The following is a 19,457-nucleotide window of genomic DNA, read 5'->3' as shown; positions in this document are numbered from 1 at the left end:
AACTATATGCACTACAAACACACTGCATCCACTATACATACACACACACTGCATACACGACATGCACTACAAATATCCTGCATCCACTATACACACACTATATGCACTACACACTATATGCACTACACACACTGCATCCACTATACACACACAATGCATTCGCTACACACACTGCATACAATACACACACTGCATCCACTATACACACACTACATTCGCTACACACACACTGCATACACTACACACACACACTAAATACACTATACGTACACAAACAAAGCATTCAGTACACACACTGCATACAATACACAAACACAGACACTGCATCCCCTATACACAGTGCATCCATACACAATGTGTTCACTACACACACTGCATACAATACACACAAACACATCATCCACTGCATACAATACACAATCACACACTCTGCATCCACTGTTTATACACATAATGCTTTCACCACACAAACTGCATACAATACACACACTGCATCCACATCACAAACACACACTTTGCATCCACTATACAGTCACTGCATTCAATACACACACTGTATAACATAATGAATGTGGGCGTGGTTTATGTTTTGGTGAGAGGGGGCAGGGGCGGATCCAGAGCCTGAATTAGGGAGAAGCACTTGTAGATTATTTAAAGAAATAATCCATGCACAATAACCACTACAGCTCTTTGTAGTGGTTATGGTGCCAGGAGTGCCGGGACCTCCTCCCAGAATAAGTAGTCAAACCGTTTAAGAACAGTTTGACAACTTACCTGGGGTCTGCTTAGATATGGGTCTGTAGTATGGCATAGGAGCAGTGGTGTGTGTGAGGGGTGCAGTGTGTGTAGGGTGTAGTGTGTGGGACAATGTGTGTATGAAGGCAGTGTGTGTGGGGCAAAGTGTGTATGGGGGGCTGTGTATGTGTGTGGGACAATGTGTGTATGGGGGCTGTGTATGTGTGTGGGGCAATGTGTGTATGGGGGCAGTGTGTGTGTGGCAGTGTGTGTATGGGTGGGCAGTGTATGTGTGTGTGGGGCAATGTGTGAATGTGTATGGTGTGTGAATGTGTATGGTGTGTGCTGGGGCTGTGTATGTGTGTGTGAATGTGTGTGGTTGAATTGTGTGTATGGGGGCAGTGTGTGGGGGGGAAGTGTGTGTATGGGGGCATTGTATGTGAATATGGGGGAAGTGTGTATGGGGGCAGTGTATGTGTGTGTGGGGGAAGTGTATGTGTGTATGAAAGTGTATGGTGTGTGTGGGGGCAGTGTATGTGTGTGTGGGGGGAGAGTGTGTATAGGGGCAGTGTGTGTGTGGGCAGTGTGTGTGTATGTGGGGGAAGTGTGGGAATGGGGCAGTGTATGTGTGTTTGGGGCAGTGTGTGTATGAGGGGGCTGTGTCTGTGAATGTGTATGGTGTGTGGGGGGAAGTGTGTTTATGGGGGGGGCAGTGTGTGTATGTGTGGGGGCAGTGTTTGTGTGTGTGAATGTGTATGGTGTGTGCGGGGGGCAGCGTGTGTATGGGGGCAGTGTATGTGTGTGTGGGGGCAGTGTATGTGTGTGTGTGTGTGTGGGCAGTGTGTGTATATGGGGCAGTGTATGTGTGTGTGGGGGCAGTGCGTGTGTGTGTGGGACAGTGTGTGAATGTGTGGTGAGGAGGGAAGGGGGGGGGCTTTTTATATATATTTTTTTAAATAAAAATAAAAACACATTATGCCCCCCCTCCCTTCTTACCTTTACCTAGGGAGGAGGGGGGATATTTCTCAATCCCTGGTGGTCCGGTGGGGAATCTGTGGTGGTTGCAGTGGTGAGAGTGAACTCTAACCTTCTTGGACAGTGCCAGTCCTGCATTAGCCTGTAGGGGAGAACCTCAGGGGGTGGGGGGCAATTTCCCCGTTGCGCACCCCCTGGATCCACCAGTGGAGGGGGCAGCATTTTACAATACCTTGGGCCGGCCCTGGACATATGATAGATAGATAGATGAAATATGGTGTTTTTACACCATGTTAGTGGCATTTTAGAATAAATGCCTTTGTGTGATTTAGTCAATCCTATGGGCAACATGAAGAGGAATGAGTATAGGAGGTTCCATATAGTCTATATATAAATCACTACAGCACAAGACCACTGCCATGTTTTTAACATCCCGATACTTGGGCTGGCAGGCATTTTGCCATTCATCCTAATCTGAGACTATTTCACCAATTCACAGTTATTATGAATTTATTTATTCATTTGTAACTGTTTGGAGGAAAGACTGTCTGACTAAAAGTCTACTGGAGACTGTTGTGTCAGGCAAAAAAAACAAACTGTTTCTAGCCTGAGTCATTGAGTTTGACACTAGCTTGGAAGTTTTTTTTGTTGACTCTTTGGAAAACGAAAAAACATTTTTTTTTCTGTGTTCAGTCCATTATTTACTCTTTTGCAGTGTTTCTTCGTCAAACACAAAACTGCTACAGCAGTAAATCCACATAGCACTAATCCATTTTGCAACACAAACATCAATTTTTGCTGAAAAAAGTGTGTTTATTTACAATACACAAGCATTTCTATCACAAAGTAAGTTTATAATAATTGAAGGATATAGGTCCTGTTCCCTATTACACCATTAGCAGCTGTGCTACGGCTTCGGACAGTTATAACACCAGGATTGCTGACACCTCATCCTCTGCAGCCTCCAACACCACACTTACACTGCCACCACCACTAAAGTTAGTAGCATTCATTCTCAGGTTAGTAGGATTCCCAAGAATGAATTGATCTTTTGCCATCCTATTCATGCTGCAACCATTTGTTCCACTGGCACTGCAGCTCCTTCTTTCATAACAAGCATTATACCTAAGGGAGAGCTCAGCACAGTCTACTTAGCTGGGATCCTTAGTGAGGACTTACAGTGGACTACCAAAGTACTGTCTCCAATGTCTGGTCTTCGTGGTGGTGGCAGTGATGAATCCAGTGAAAATTAATTCCTTGACCACTGTGACATAGAACTTTTACCTCTGGTCTGGGAGCTACATGGCTACGAGTATGATGAGCTAGATGGATTAGAAGAGGATGGGTGTGTAGAAGACAGGCAGCAGCTTAGTATTTTCTCCATCAAGTAGTGTTCTTTGCCTACTGCATCTTGTCCACCATCTCCAAGTCTACTGCATTTGCTGTAGAATTGTCTCATCAGAAAGGGAATGTTGAGACATCAGCTGCAGCTGCTACTGCTTTTACAAGTAGCTCACTCATTGTCATTGCTTCCATCACCAACAGTACCACTACCATCAACTTCACCTGTACCGCCATCACCAACATTTCCATTAGCATTAATCAACCAAGTGCTAGTGTATAGGCTAGTGTTGCGACAACTGCCCCTTTCACCAATCTAAATTCACCTGCATCTTCAGCAGAATCAAGGCATGCTAGTGGGGTCTAATGTATTGCACCAAAAAAGCAAAGTTTGGGTTCACTTTCAGTACCTCCATGAAGGCCTTCTATCATAGTGTATATTGTGCAACAATAAAGTGAGTTGGGGGCAAGTGAAGGGTCATTTTACTAGTGCCATTTTGAAGCAACATCTGCAAAGTTACCACAATTCTGTATTATCGATGGAAGAAGTAGGATATGAAATTACTAGGGCAGGAAGCAGGTCCACTGGTGATGTATCTGATTCAGTTGTCACAACCTACCACTAGCACTATGTCCTCCAACACTACTTGTACCACCCCTAGGCAGAGCAAGTGGGATAATAAAGGTAGTGCCACAGGTCAACAGAGGCAGGTTGGACAGGAACAATTGCACCCCTCATCATCCAGTTAATTGAGAAAAGAAAAAATACAAATTAAAAAAGTTCCTCTTGTCTCGCTGCTACTGCCAGTGCACCTTACACCAGCTTTGATTCATTGACTTAGAATTAAGTGTTTATCTTCCCATAGTAAGTGTAAAAGTGCGTGGCAGTTTAAAAGACAAGTAAACTCTGCCTGGAAGTCTTTTTTTAACTCTTTGTAGAGAAAAAACTATTCTAAAATGGAGTGATGGTGATGCTGCAGGTGGTCATCCTCTTGTTCACTCACCTAAAATAAACAAATCACATACCATTATTCCTGCTGCTGCCTTTCATTGTGGTTTTGCCCTGCCTGACTGAGTCTTGGAGTGTTTGTTACCTCCAAAGACATACTAATAAAAGCTGAAAGGGTCAAGCAGGGAAATGACTCTTTGTATTTGGCACGGCCACCTCTCACCTTCAAGAAGTATCAGCATGATGTTCGGTGTCTTCACATACTAGATAAAAGTGTGAGTCTGAGTAAGCCTTTTTGCTGTGGCCCGATAAATGTGATGAATTTTGAGTTGCACCGTGTATTTTTATCTGTGTTTGGAAATAAAAGATGTGTGCCTTATCTGCGGTCTTTTGCCGATTTATACCATAATCAAGCCCTTAGAGTGTCATCCAATTCTGAATGTGCTCGTGGTCTGAGCAGAATCGCATCTGCTCCTGGCTTTTGAGTGAGCTGTGTTTTATTATATTTACTAGTCCATTTATTTTGTGTATTTATTATTATTATTTATACAGTGCTCTCTATTTTTTCGTGTTTTTATTTATAGGTACTGAGGATATCCATATAATATTCTAAGTTCAGTGTGGTGCACATTTTACACTGATGTGTTATATTTTAGCACCAATTACCATAATTATTCACCTTGAGTGATTTAAGCGAATATATATATTCAAAATGTATTTTTTTTATATAGTAGCAACCCCTGGATGTTGAGCTAAGGTAACATCCCCAGGACGTACTTGAAAACCAGAGTAATCGATTATTATTATATAGTGCTGTGTCTTTTCATTTGTTTATGTGCGGTTTTATATTCAGTTTTTATTGCATGGAGGTATAGTGCTATTTCGTCACTTCTTTTTTTCTGGATTAGATTATTTCAGGGTTTTTTTTCCAACACTGAAGGAACGCCACATCTTTTTCTAAGGAAAAAGTGAGTGGACACTAGGAAATTGACTACCTCAGCCCTTCCACCCTAGGAAGAACAAAGTTTTTTCACAAATCCAGTTTGTTGCATGAGTGACTGTTCCTCAGTGTGGAAAACAGTACCCTGTCATCAGCCTATAACCCCTGTGGAAGAACCAGGCATAGTACAACTACAAGACTCAGCCAGGTCGGGCAAAAAATACTACAATGAAATGTTTTTGAAAAAGGAGGATCAACTGCAGCAGACGTGATTTAAATAAAAAAAAAATGGGAATTAAAAGAAAAAGAAAAAGTGAGTCGGCACCCTTCCTCCTTTTAAAAAAAAATAAAAAAATATTTTTTTCAAATTAAATTAAGCCTGTTAGTGCACTGCATTTTTTCCACACTGAAAGATGTCCACTGGCACTACAGACGGAACATGTGTAAAAGCTTTGTTGTTGCCAAGGTAGAAGTGATGAGTGGATGATCGATTGCCATTGGCTTTTTTCCCTCCTTTTTGAATAAAACCTATTTTTATCTTGAAATTTCTCCTGTTCCCTATTTTTCATTAATACAAGATAGCAAAGGGAAAACAGATTCCAATCAATCATTCTACATTATTTCACTTATTATTTTTTTTTTTTTTTAAATCAGATATATAATGTAATTTTGGCAACTCGGAATTGGCATTGTACAAATGGCTGATATTGACTAGGCCAAGGAGATGTGCAGACATTATTGCATGTCAGCAGTTATAGTGCCCTTTTTTCCTGCTGCACTGTCTGTCTGTAAGGCTTTTCTGAATATTTTTCTGTTACCAAAATTTGGCCAAAATTATTAGTGACATGGTCTAAATTTTGTCAACCCCAAATATTTTTTTTCTCTTCAAATATTATTTATTGAAAAAGTTTTTTTCAAATGTAAAAACCAACAGGATGCAGAGGTTCAAATACAGAAATACATTACATAGGAAAATAGGAGGCAGGCATAACCAATGTATGTATATATTTCAAATTAGGTCTTCAGGTGAAGAGCAATTTGATTGTCTTGATTTGACTTTCTTTTATAAAGTCTGTCAAAAAGTTGAATCTGTGTGAAATGAATACTAAATTCAAGCACCAAATTTGGGTCTCTTAAGATTTGACTACATATAGAAGACATTTCTTTCCAAGCTGTGATACTGATGTCAAGTTGTAATAGATTTGAGAACCATCTTGCAAAACATATAGCCCGAATATCTATTTGGCCTATATGTTACAATTTGTCTGTTACATTTTAAAAGTCAGTTAAGAAAGTACCACTGTAATCACTGTTTCAAGATGAATGACTACTGAATATTGAAAATAATGCAAATGATTCAGGAAGGGGGTATTTATTTTTCATATGTTTTATTTATCACACCAATCTATAGTGATTTCACTAAAGAGAGTGTGCACGATGCAAGATCTACTTTAAGATCTGTATGAATGTCACACGTCAATTGTATATTCCAAAGAGTACCATATGGCAATTTGTGTTAGAGAGCTGACAGCAGGAGGGTTTCTGAGTGTGCTAACTCATCTGTCTATTGATGTGATGCATGTATAGGATTCAGTCCATGACTATTGATCAGCCTGCTGTTTATTTCCTCTTGTAGTCATGTTTCACAATTTGGCAGGAGGTAGATTGCGTAGTGAATGTTTGTTGTACTGCTTTTAGAACAACAGTTACAAGTGTTGTTAGTGTGTGAATTGATATGTACGTTTGTATGTAAGTGTTTAAGGGGGTTATTAACTTAGAGGATGCACTGAAACACATTGGGAGATGTACTGGGGCACATGGGGACATGTGTTGGGGCACACACAGAGATGTACTGACATTCATGTTTAAATGTGCTGAAGTACATGAAAAAATGAGCTGGGGAGGTGGTAAGATTTGTACAGGAGAGTGTGAGTTTACTTGTGGGATGTGAGGAGTTGGATGGGTGATGTGGCAAAGAGATGTACAGAGATACATTGGTATGAAGGTAGCTGTGAGGCAATATGCGGGGTAGAAATGCAGCTGGGATTAGATAGGTTGAAGAGATATACTGGTGAATTATGTGGGGAAAATACTGGATCTAGGAAGTGTAGGTAGATGTACTGGAAGAGATATGTTGACGGAGCGGAGCTTGACCGCCGAGCCGACCAGACACGTGGCAAGCGAGCTCCGGCACTTTGGGATCTAAAACGGCGGATCCTCCTGGGCAACCAGCCTGTACACAGCTTCATGTGCCTCTAGCACCCAAGGGACAACCCGGCAGATACTAAAACGGACCACTCTGCGACTAAGAGCCTAAAACCATGGGCTGAGGCCTAATAAAATGGAGCTAGGGGGAGATGGCTGCTCTCCCTGCTCCACAAGCTGAAGTCACTCACTACGCTCCCCCCACCTGGACTGGTGGGGGTGATCCCAGTCTCCGCTGACCTGCTGCTAAGTGGATTTTGAAGCATGGAGGGAAACTCTGGAAGATACAGTGACCCTGCAGATCCTAAGATGACAGAAGCAACCAAGCTCGCACTGCAAGGTACACTGCATATTCCTGTCGAGCCACCCGGCCATTTAAGTGGCACAATGTCCTCGCTGGAGGCTATTTTTGCCAAATTCTGGGAAAAGCTGAGGGCACACATGGCTACCCCCACCTCCTCACCTGCAATGCGGCAAAACAGAACCGGAAGAAAGGGCAGAAAAGGCTCCCTCTGGGCAACCATATCGAGCATGCTCCTGTCACCCCCAAAGAACACCCACCTGGACTGAGGGCCACCAAGGGCTTGCCCAGGAAACACCATCCATGGGCCGCCAGACAGCACCGGTGCCACACTATCGGGACCTCTCGCAATCCCAATCCCGGGAAGGATTCGGACTCACAGAGCACCCAAGTCTGTGGCACAGTGGTGTTGGCTCCCACAAAGATCCAGGGCTGGAGGGACGCCGGATACTACCTTACCGTCCTCTTGCCGGCTGTATGTCCTGAAGCGACAGACTCTCCAGAAAAGCCTCCATGCGGTGTTGGCTAGCAGCCTCTACAGGGTTCCACGCTGATGGGCACCACAGAGTTACCTTACTCCTTGCCTGCTTCGGCATCTCCACTGAAGCATCCAGCAGAACATAACCATGAATGTTGCTGAGCATAAAATTGTTGTCTAGCATAGAAATGTTATTTAACCCCTTAAGGACCAAACTTCTGGAATAAAAGGGAATAATGACATGTCATATATGTCATGTGTCCTTAAGGGGTTAAAGAGCTTTGCTAGCTTGTTTGAGCTCAGCGATTAATTTCTACTACCTGCTATATATTAACTAAATGCTTAATTATTGTACCAATTCATATAGCTAAACGTAACCTCAGTGAATAGGCTCTGGCTTACACTTATAGATCTACTTCTTGTTTACTAGCATAGTACAGTTATTCAATATTATAAAAAGTGTATGTTTTATCTCTTACCTAATTGTAATCCATGATGCTAAGCCTGAGGAATGCCAGAGGGTACCTTAAGCATATATGTATTGACCTTTGCACGACAAACATAAAAAGTACCTGAAATTAATTGGGTGAGATACAAATTGAAAAAAAATATATCTGATGTATCAACCAGAGGGGATTTAATAGAGGAAATATTGATTAGCAATTACTAGTATGGCCTATGGTATCTTTGTTTTGATGTCTTAATAAGAGTAGAAAGTGTATTTTGTGTGAGTCTGGCTTCATGAGCTGTGTTTTGGTGGGAGAGGGCACCATTGTCCTTGGACCCGGGTAGGTCCTAAATTCAGATTAATAGATTTTGTTTACTGAAGTTATCAGAAGGTGAGTAGCATCATAACAATCATAGTGAGTAGCATCATAATAATGTTTAATAATAATAATAATAATAATAATAATAATAATAATAATAATAATAAACAGCAAATAAGAAAAGGAAATAAATGGTAAGAATATAGAGGAGGGCAGAGCACACTTGTTAAGTACGGCACTGGTAATAAAGAGAGTATCAATATTTACAACATTGACAAATCTCTGCCAAGCACCTAATGTGCTGATAGTTGGTGCCATCTAGTTTAACACCTGTTTTCCACTTGTTTATACATATATTATACATGCATTATGTGTTTGAAATTTCCCTGTATGAAAGGGAAAAAAATGAAAACACATTTTCCTTCTGGATGGAGGTGGTAGCAACCATGAATAGCTTTGATTCTGTGCGTTTGTTGGTAATTTAACTTACACAAGGTATAGATAAAATTTTAATTCTTACCCGAGGCAGTCCTTTTCATCTTCAGTATTTTGAGGATGATATGTCCACTTTAAACTAGCCCCAAGATAAGAAATAAGACCTACTGATCTCCACTGATGCCAGAGCAATTGTTTGTTAGTCTCTTTATTCATCTGGAAATATATTAACTTTCAGTCTATTCAGGCGTGTTTTGCAAACCTATACTTTTGAAATAATGCAGTGATGTGATATATTATGTATAACCAGAGATTCACATCAAAGACACCATTAGCCTTTGTCTGTTTCAATAACTCACAAATGTGTAACCTTGCAAACGTAGCAGAACAATAACGTAGCAGAACAAAAAAAGATAATTTAAAATATGCCAAAGAATGAAAAAAAATTAATATCAATAATTTCTCTGTCAATTTGTAGAATACAGTCAAAGAAGTGAAAGAGTTAATATGAGTCCAAAACAGTCGGAATATTATTTTTATAATTTCAGCAATAAAACATAACTGTTTTGGCAAATTGGGCCATCAAATATCCTTATGAATATTAATACCTTAGCATATAAATGTATCACAGGCCACTGAAACGCTGAAATATTCTCAGAGCAGGATATTTTATAACAATCACTTGCAAGCGGTAATTAATCATATTTTATGACTGTTAAAGGACTTGATGAATAGCCTTTAAATGGTGATCTGGTACACAATTGTAGTAATTAATTTTGAATGATGTTGGTGTTAAAGTTTGATGAATCCACCAAGAATATTTCAACAGTCTGGACTTTATAGCATTTTACATGTTGTGCTACAGACAGACATTTAACAAAAGGGTGGAGGGTACCTGCATGTCGAAAGAAGGTCAAATGGAATATCACATAAGCCAGCTCCTATCAAGCAGAATCTCGGCTGCATTTAGTATAACTGCCATTGCTACTTAATGTAACGTCTTCTCATTTAATAGGTCATATAACACATGGGAAAGAGCTTTTTTTTTCGAAAGACTATCTGCTTCTTTTAATTAAAATGATAAACTCCTTATTTTTAGACTGGAAATGGTGTCTGTATTAATGACATCAGTGCTATATATATGTCACTGTGCATATAATAATATAATAAAAAAATAATAATAATATATATATATATATATTTAAAGCAGTAAATCTCTCTTTATTCCAGCATTGTTTTGTTCCAATATTCCAATACAAAGTTGAGCTGATTATCCTAAAATCATTCACAGAGCCAGAAGCCCAGAATAAGCTTAAGCAAACAGAAAGAGGGAAAAAATGCAAACAAATTTGATTCTGAGAACAGAAGGGTTACATCTGGCAGGTCATTCTGAGTGTACAACTGGAATGGGAACGAAATCTAACCCAAATGAACTACTCATGAGAAAATGTAACTGCCCTTGTGTAGATGCTCCCTTGAGACTATGCATAGCTCAGCATTCCCACTATATGTTTTATAGGGTAAAGCAGGAACACGCCATAAACATCTTCAACTTTTATCTCTAACATATGCTCCCTTATTATGCTATTTATTCTGCTGCCTTTAGCCTGTGTACGTTAAGGGGCTTGTTCACTAATCTGGGAGATTTGGGATCTTTAAACCAAAGTCGAAGAAGTACAAAAATTCTCAGTTTTTCTATTGTATAGAGGAAACCGAGTTTATTATACAATAAAATGAATATTATGAATGTCCTTTGTCCTTCATCTTATATACTTTCCGTTTCATTCTCTGCACGTCAAAGTCATCATGAATACCATAGTGAGTTTATAAAAAGCATTCATATTGCTATTTGAAGGACACTTTTGAAATGTAGACAATAGGCTTTGGGTTACAGCAATATTATTGGTAGGGTCAGACTTGTAGTCTGCTTCACAAATGATATCACTGTCAGAGCCTAACATTTTCTACACCTGTGTGTCCTGCAAACAGACTGATGACTAGTTATTTCTGTCCCTGCAAATAGCTACCAATTACTAAGCAGCCACCCATGAATTTAAAAGTGCACTCACTGGTTATTATCCCTCTTAGTATTATGTTGACAATGGGAATACATATAACACTGAAAACTATTTTGAGTTCAGATGTAGAACTTCCTGTTACAATAATTATGAATGGGAACAATCTAATTTAAGATGTATACATGGAAACAAATATTGAGTTGTATATCTCATACATTGTGAGCAATATCAACAAATAAAAAAAATATATATATACAGCACAAGGTAACATAACATAGAAGCCAATGTATAGCTCCGTCACTGTTTTTATATTGGTTCATTTTCTTTCTTTCTTTTTTAAATTACAACACAATCAACACATATATAGGACTAATTTTATATTACTTCAGTGATGGATAACCCTGACACCATAAAGCGTTTCTGTACTACATTTCTCATGATGCTCAGCTAGCTTTTAGAGTCTAAAAGCTAGCTGAGCATCGTGGAAATTGTAGTCCAGAAACAGTTTATGGTGTCAAGGTTAGCCATCACTGTACTACTTTATCTCATTTGATTGATAATGTTTCTCTAACTATAGAGTTTCATATGCCATTTCCCAGCAGCCATTGGGTATCTCCCTAACTGCTCACCACCTCAGACACACAAATGGACATTTCATGTTGTGGTGTCTTTGCAAACCGAAAGTGATAGTGTCACTTTAAAGTTGAAAATTTGAAGGAAAGTTGGTTGCAAGATTCTTCAAGTCAGTTGAAGGTAACTGTTTCACAACAATATTAATTCACATTTTTTGATATGTATGCATTTAAAAAAACAAAACAAAGATGCAATAATTTTAAAATTACCTTGAACAGAGCCTTGTACATACCTGGTTGTCTTCAACAATATACTCCATAATGACGGCTATTGAAGTTTAACCAATCAACACTGTATATTGATCAAAGGAAATAAAGAGAACCGTAATAGTAATAATGTATTTGTATATTAACAAGAGTATATAACTCAGTGTAGGGTTCCAAAGATATGTACTAAATTAGGAATTAACTGAGCAGTTGATTTCCCTGTCCCACACATCATTAGGTGTTAAATAAAAAAGCCTGGAATATTGTTCTTTCATTGCTTGTGACCAGTGTTGAGTTGTGTGGGTGGATATATAGTTTATATAGTATATATTTATATAGTGCCACATATCCAAAAGTGATTTACAGGTTTCAATTGGGATATAGCAGCAAGGAATTTCGCTATACAGGTATAACAGCAAAAAAGACACAAAATATTACAGTTGTTAACAAAAAACAAAATTTTCTTTAGGAGAATGTTTGAAAAAGCTTACAATCTAGAGGAAGTGAGGTATGAAAATATAATAAAAAGCAACATGGAGGATAAACAGCTGAGTTTGCAGGAAAGTAATAGAGTTGAAAAGTAGGAGAATGAAGTGGACTGCGACTCCACATTTTTTTTAATAAAAGCAAGAGCAGGTAGATTTAATAAACCAAAAATTACCCAGAGGACAATAGGCTTGCCTGAAGATATACATTTTTTTGAAGTCCTAAAAGATTGAAGACTCAATGAAAGTCTGATGTGTGGAGATAGGCTGTTCCATAGGAATGGAAGAACTGTTGAGACATTTTGTAGGTGAGAATTACCAATATAGTTATGGACAGAGAACAGACAAAGATCACTAGTAGAGTGCAGTAGCCAAAATGGGGTGTAAGTATGAATTAATGGAGACATGTTATTGGATTGATTTTAGTCAAAGGTCATTAAATAAAAAATAAAAATAAAAACTTAAACATTGTTATATAATAATTACACAAAAGAAAACATATTTAGCAATATAATAATATAACTAGATTTACATTTCCTATCCTTTTTAATTTTTTTGCTCAGAAAAATATTTTTTTCAGTGAAGAATGTGCTCTTATCAGATATTTTCATAATCTGAACTGATACATTTTATTTGCTAAGCTAACTTTACTCATGCAGAGTATCTGTGTGCTTGAAAACGGCTCAATTCAGATCAGTACAATGAATTCTCCTGTAGCTCTCGCTCATGTTTTCCAGCACCTTATGTGTCTGTCTATCATCCTCTATATCTTTCAGACTCTCTATGTCTTATAACCATCTAATGTGTCTTTTTTATTTACTCTCTCCCTCTCTCCATACCACACGAACAGCCAGGCCCGAACTGGCAATCGAGCAAACCGGGTAAATGCCCGGTGGGCCGCGATGGCCTTGGGCCGAGGCTGTCAGGGAAGATCTGATAACCAAAGATCTCCCTCACCAGTCCACTGGCAGTTTGCTAGGCAACTGGAATGGGTGAGGGGAGGGGAAGAGGAGAGGACAAGCACTTATACACTCCTCAACCTTGTCAAAAGTTCTCGCAGCCCGGGTCGGCCTCATCTCATGGTCAGACCACGCACCTATCACCTTTAGTACTGAAGAACAATGCCAGGACAAAGGCACAGGAACTTGGAGACTAAATGATACCATTTTATGTGATCCAAGCATAGTCTCTCTCATTAACCCCTTAGTGACCAGACCATTTTAAAATTTTCTTACCATTAAGGACCAGGCCTCTTTTAATATTTCTGCGGTGTTTGTGTTTAGCTGTAATTTACCTCTTACTCGGTTACTGTACCCACACATATTATATACAGTTTTTCTCGACATTAAATAGTCTTTCTAAAGATACCATTATTTTCATCATATCATATAATTTACTATAAAAAATAAAAAAATATGATATACAATGTAAATAAACACACTTTTTCAAACTTTGACCATCAAAATCTATTATGCATCTACAACCGCCAAAAAACACCTGTGCTAAATAGTTTCTAAATTTTGTCCTGAGTTTAGAACTAACCAATATTAACATGTTCTTAGCTTTTTTAGGAAAGTTATAGGGCTATAAGTACAAATAGCACTTTGATATTTCCATTGTAACACTGATATCTGTCAGGAATCCCTGAATAACCCTTCACATGTATATATTTTTTAAAAGAAGACAGCCTAAGGTATAACACTTGGGGTATTTTGACTCTTTTCATGCTCTTTTCATGCAACCATTTTACCACCAATCTATGCCAAATTTAAAAAAAATAAAATAATTGGTGATTTTATTGACACACATAGCAATTTAAGAATACACGTACTGAGAACTTTAAGGGTTACTGCCAAAGAACACCCCTATATGTGTTCAGCAACATCTCTTGAGTACAGTGATACCCCACATGTATAGGTGTGTTGGATTCTCTGGCGGCTAAAATACCTTATTTGGAGGGTGCACATTCCAGTTTTCCAACTTGGAATTTTCACAGCTGGTCATCAAGCACCCATGCTCTATTTGGGACATTTTTGAAGCTAACCAATGTAATTTACCCCCATCAAACCATATATTTTTGAAAAGTAGACACCCTAGGGTATTTCAAATGGTGGTATTTTAACACTTTCCATGCACTAATTCTACCACCAGTCTTTGTCAACTTTTTGGTTAGTCATTTTTTTGTGTTATGTTTCTCCCACATTGTACTTTAGGCATGGATTCTCAGTTCCTGTCATGTATTACTGACAAAGAACACCCCAATATGTGTTTAGCAACATCTCCCGTACAACAGTGCTCCCAATGTACAGGTTTTATGGGTTTTTGCAAACGTACAGGGGTCAAATGTAGGGCTTTCTCCTTTTCCGTGTTGCCAGATTGGTTTGCTGGGCCTATGTTGCCTTTGAGACTGTATAGCAGCCCAGGAATGAAAATTAACCCCATCATGGCATACCATCCAGTATTGTGTAGTAGCCACTTAGCCACAAACGCTTGCCAAAGTTAGCGTTCATATTTTTTTTTTTTTATTTACACAAAAACTGCAATTTCTTTGATTTCATTGTCGTTATAAGTTTTTCTGTTGTAAACATTCATATTTGTGTTCAGCGAAGTCTCCCGAGTATAACAATAACCCCTGTGTACAGGTTTTATGGTGTTTTGGAAAGTTACAGGGTCAGTATAGGGCTTGCTCAATTCAGTTTGCCAGATTGGTTTGCTGGGTCTGTGTTGCCTTTTGAGACCATATGGTAGCCCAGGAATGGGAAATAACCCCATCATGGCATACCATTTTCAAATGTAGACAACTCAGGGTATTCCAATTGGGGTATTTCCAGTCTTTTGTATTAGCCACTTAGCCACAAATGATGGCCAAAGTTAGCATTTTTATAAAAAGATGTTTACATTTTTATATTATATATATATAATATGTGTGTGTATGTATGTATATGTATATATACATATATATGCACGCACGCATATAATACGTGTGTATGTATATATATATATATATATATATATATATATATATACCCATACATACACACATACATATAACACACACTTTTATTTCCTATATATGTATTATATATATATATATATATATATATATATATATATATATGATTTCATTATAAGTGTATTTTGAGATATATGTGTTTATATCTCAAAGTACACTTATAATGAAATTATATATATATATATATATATATATTTTCTTTTTAGCAGCCTAGGGGACTGCCTGACAGCTCAGACAGTCCCCCTGCTGGCAGCTCCTAGACACCTATTGCGGTGATGTGATCATGGTGCTCACATGGCCCTGGAGGGCCGGGGTGGCCAGAGCTGCTGCAGGGGGACTGCTGGGGTCTCCGGCAGTCCCCCCTGACCATGATCGCCACGGATCGCCAGTCCAGGTAAGTCCAGGGCTCCTATTTGCCGCGGTCATACTAGGTACGTCCATGTTTTTTTTTTTGTCAGATGTCACACACACAGCTTCACTTACACACACACACTCACTGACATACACAGTGTCACTTACACACTCTCACTGACATGCACAAAGTCATTTACACAGTCACTAACACACACAGTATCACACACACTGTCACTGACATGCACACACAGTTTCACTTACACACACATTCTCACTAACACACACACACTGTCTCTCAAGCACAAACTCACAAAACTTTACATATAGTCACACTTTATTTACACCCACAAACACAGCAATTCAATACACACATACATCATACACTCATACTCATAATCAGTTCCACTTACCTTCAGACGGATCATTCATAAGTGCTGTGAATGGAGCAGAGGGGTCCAGTCTGCAGGTAGCTGGTGCTGTTCCTGGTGGAGGGAGCAGGAGAGCCGTGCACTGTGAGCACAGGCTACTTCCTGTTCCCCTCAGAGTGCTTCCGGTGTTCCCAGGCAGGGGGCAGCCGGGATACTAAGTCACATCACAGCTTCCCCTGCCTGCTAGAAGCACAAAGCTCTGCTTGGGTTACAGCATACCCCGCTCCCGAGCAGGCAAGTGGCTGAATGGCTGCGCTGGGGGGTGGCTAAGAAGCCGCTCGCGCAGCACCCCAGGCAGCAGGACAGCCCACCAGAAAACCTCCTGGTGGGCGCCCCCAGAGGCTGGCGCCCCAGGTGAATGCCTTATTCGCCTTGATGGTAGCGCCGGCCCTGTACAGATGGTATCTCACCTCAAGCAGTCATTACAAAATTTATCCAGGAGTATCTAACTCTTGCTGGAGATGTGGCACAGAATTAGGCAATATGACCCATATCTAGTGGAATTGTCAGGTTTTAGAACCTCTGTGGTCAGGAGTACAAACACTGTACAAAGATCTGTCCATACCAGACATTCCTATCAACATGACCACATGCTGTGCCTGCTAGTAAGTGAGACTGTGTGTGTGTGCCTGCTAGTGAGTGAGCTTGTGTGTGTGTGTGCCTGCTAGTGAATGAGCTTGTGTGTGTGTGCGCCTGCAAGTGAGTGAGCTTGCGTGTGTGTGTGTGTGTGTGTATGTGCCTGCTAGTGAGTAAGCTCGTGTGTATGTGCCTGCTAGTGAGTAAGCTCGTGTGTGTGTGCCTGCTAGTGAGTGAGCTTGTATGTGTGTGTCACCGAGATTGTCTGTAGTGAGCATGTGTGTGTCAGTGAACTTGTCAGCGTTGAGAATTTTTGTGTTAGTGAGCTTGTGTGTGTCAGTGAGCTTGTCTGTAGGAAGTATGTGTGTATCAGTGAGCTTTTCTGTAGTGAGCATGTGTGTGTGAGCTTGTCTGTAGTGAGAATATGTGTGTCAGTGGGCATGTTTGTGTGTGTGTGACAGTGAACTTGTCTGTAATAAGCTTGTGCATGTCAGTTTGTCTATACTATGTTTGTGTGTATACCAATAAGCTTGTCTGTGTGTGTCAGTGAGATTGTCTGTCAGTGAGACTATTTGTGTGCATCTGTGAGCTTGTGTTTTTATGTCAATGAGCTTATGTTTGTCAGTGAGGTTGTTTGTCTTTCATGCTGTGAATGCATGTGAGTATGCTTACTGTATAATTAAATGTTTTACTCTAAAAGGACCAATATTTTATATTAGAAAAAGAAACATAAAATATTGGTGCTTTCAGAGAAATGTATGTAGACTCTTTTTATGGCACTTTCTATTCTTTCTGTAAGCACTTTATGCCATTGAGAATATGCACAGAACACTTTATATAAGTCTCTGCACTTCGAGGGACTAGTTATACATGCTGTCGGCATTCACGCATAAGAAGAAGGTGGAGATACAGTGTATCCATGGTTTATTTACCACATATTTTGCTCTCACCGTACTGTTTATTATATTCTGTTGATTTTATCAGTGTGATTTGGAGTGACACACACTTGGTGATTTTGAGCATTTCTCTTCAGTTTTTTCTTCTCCCCTTTTTTCTGTTTTCTATTTTACTGTTATTAGTCACTCTTTAAAGGGGTATTGAAATATTGAAGATTTTCTTACCATGTCAATTTTCAATATGAGGAAAACATGGCAAAAATATATATGGATAAAAGATTTGAAAATTAAGAGGTTAATCAGAGAAATGAAACTTTTGTTAATGATAATCTTGATGTTATATGTGAACAATTAGAAAAATTGCTGGTCAGAGAAATGAAAATAAAATGGGAGGTTTTTACATTAGAACGATATGTTTCACAGAAAATTACCCCAAGAGATTTAAGATTTCAAAAACTCCCAACCTTTGATCAGGATCATGAAGTCTAGGAAAATTTGGGATAATTCTCTCAAATCTTTTTCATTTCATATGATGGGAATTATAATTGAACAGAGCAATCCTGCTCTCTGGCCGCATGAGTGGATGCTGCAATTGGCTGATTAACTGCTCATTATCCTAACGCTCCACATGTGTATGAATCTATCACCATGGGGATCAGGACACGGATCGCACGATCTACGCTTCTTTCCTGTCCACCGCTCAGCGTACTTCCTGTCTGCAAGCATCCTCCGTTTCCCGGGGGATATTGGCGCATACGTAGTTATTACTGAGCAGAATACTTTTGTATGCAGGCTCCCAGACCGCAAGCTGGATGCCGCCCACTCACTGGCTGTGGCAGTATCGCTGAAAAATAGATACATCATTAACATTCAACTCATTGATACATGGATACACTGTATCTCCACCTTCTTCTTATGCCTGAATGCCGACAGCATGTATAACTAGTCCCTCGAAGTGCAGAGACTTATATAAAGTGTTCTGTGCATATTCTCAATGGCATAAAGTGCTGACAGAAAGAAGAGAAAGTGCCATCAAAAGAGTCTCACAGACTTTATTAGGCACCAAAGGCCGCCTTGCTAAGGGGGTGCTGTACCCAGTTTTCTAGGTAACGTGCCACATGGTCCGCTGGGAGCCATTCAGTCGACCTCGGGTGATGGAGATCATCCGGGTCGAACATGGGTTCTCCAGACTTATCCAGGAGAGTGGAGCCTGCAGTAGCAGGGGAGTCACTTTGAGAGCCACTCACAGTCACCCCCAATGGCGCAGGGTTCAAAAGGTCAATGCCCTGCTCACATAGATCAGCTTCAGAGTCACTCAAGGACTCGGAAAGACTCTTTTGCATGATACAGGCACGCTATCATGGGTGACCTCAGGTTCACCAGTCATATCGGTTCTGGAGGCAGAGGGAGTTAAGTGCCTGGATTTGGCAGTAGCCTTCTTGGGTGCATCCCCTGAAATGTCCGAACCAGAATGCGGTTGGCTTTCTGCGGCCAGTGGGTGTGAGAGTAAGGCCTGGGAGATGGTCTGGGAGAGGGCAGAGGACACAGAGCCCATAGCTGCCATAATGGCATCAGTGACTAAACGCTGTAGTGCCAGGGACTGAGCCTCATCAGGCAGAGACATAGGGTCAACCACTGATGAAGGGGAACTAGAAATTGAAGAGGGGTTCCCCAAGCCTTGAGGCATATCCATCTCACCAGGGGAAGGGGGGCAGGCAGGCA

Source organism: Pelobates fuscus, chromosome 6, assembly GCF_036172605.1.
Source record: "Pelobates fuscus isolate aPelFus1 chromosome 6, aPelFus1.pri, whole genome shotgun sequence".
In the NCBI taxonomy this organism is placed as follows: domain Eukaryota; kingdom Metazoa; phylum Chordata; class Amphibia; order Anura; family Pelobatidae; genus Pelobates; species Pelobates fuscus.
The sequence above is the reverse complement of the archived record's forward strand: the minus strand, read 5'-3'. Positions refer to the sequence as shown.